At 37.9% G+C, this 1,315-nt stretch overlaps 1 protein-coding gene across 4 annotated transcripts in view; it reads left to right on the forward strand.

The window, feature by feature from the left end:
• efr3a (EFR3 homolog A (S. cerevisiae)) overlaps positions 1-1,315 on the forward strand; it is a 254,822-nt gene that overhangs the window by 41,079 nt on the left and 212,428 nt on the right. The gene's annotated exons all lie outside the window — the stretch shown is intronic.

The following is a 1,315-nucleotide window of genomic DNA, read 5'->3' on the forward strand; positions in this document are numbered from 1 at the left end:
ACTCCGTGGCTGTTCTTGAATGGCCCAGCCAGAGCCCTGACTTAAACCCAATTGAGCATCTCTGGAGAGACCTGAAAATGGCTGTCCACCAACGTTTACCATCCAACCTGACAGAACTGGAGAGGATCTGCAAGGAGGAATGGCAGAGGATACCCAAATCCAGATGTGAAAAACTTGTTGCATCTTTCCCAAAACGACTCATGGCTGTATTAGATCAAAAGGGTGCTTCTACTAAATACTGAGCAAAGGGTCTGAATACTTATGACCATGTGATATTTCAGTTTTTCTTTTTTAATAAATTTGCAAAAATTTCTACATTTCTGTTTTTTTTCTGTCAAGATGGGGTGCTGAGTGTACATTACTGAGAAATAAAATGAACTTTTTTGATTTTTGGAAAATGGCTGCAATGAAACAAAGAGTGAAAAATTTAAAGGGGTCTGAATACTTTCCGTACCCACTGTATATGCTTCCCCTGGGTGAAGTGATTCGCAGACATGGTATTTCTTTCCACTGTTACGGTGATGATACACAATTGTACATTCCTGTGAAGCCCACTGACCTGAATATGCTGAATTCCGTACAGGACTGCCTGGTAGATCTAAACGACATATTCAACTGAACTCCAACAAAACAGAGATTCTTGTTATTGGTCCCCAACACCTCTCAAACCAAGTACTGCCATCTATTGGTCACCTGTCGCATCAAGCCTGTTGCTAGAAATCTTGGTGTTTTTTGACATAAATTTATGTTTTGAGTAACACGTAACTAAACTTGTCCAGTCTTGTTTTTATTAATTTATTTATTTATTGTCCATTATAATCTTCAACTTTATTAAGTACTTCTTTTTTAAATGTATTTATTTATGTGTGTGTTTTAATATTTTGTCTGTGAAGCCGGGACAAGTTACACACACAACTTCAAATACGATTTGCAGGGTTTCTTTTTATTGTTTTCCCACCTTCAGGGCTGCTACTTTTATGTAAACTGAAGCAAAGATGCAGTCGCTCCACTTGAGTAACTGGGGAGTGTACAAAAACAAAAAAACAAAGTGGCCGTAAAATGGTCTTCTTTGAGTCAAAAATAGAAACTCAATACTACTTCTGCATACACGTGGCACTGATGCAGCAACTATTACATATATAACAGGAATACAGCCCAAAGTTGGCACATAAAGCGGCATAAACACGGTTACAAAAATACAGCAGTGGCACCTCTAATAAGAGGACAAAAAAAACAATTACAACACTGCACAGTAAACATTACACATCAGTTGTGCTAACCACGAAACAATGTGTCCATACACAGATAGATACAT

This window comes from Micropterus dolomieu, linkage group LG06 (assembly GCF_021292245.1).
Source record: "Micropterus dolomieu isolate WLL.071019.BEF.003 ecotype Adirondacks linkage group LG06, ASM2129224v1, whole genome shotgun sequence".
NCBI lineage: Eukaryota > Metazoa > Chordata > Actinopteri > Centrarchiformes > Centrarchidae > Micropterus > Micropterus dolomieu.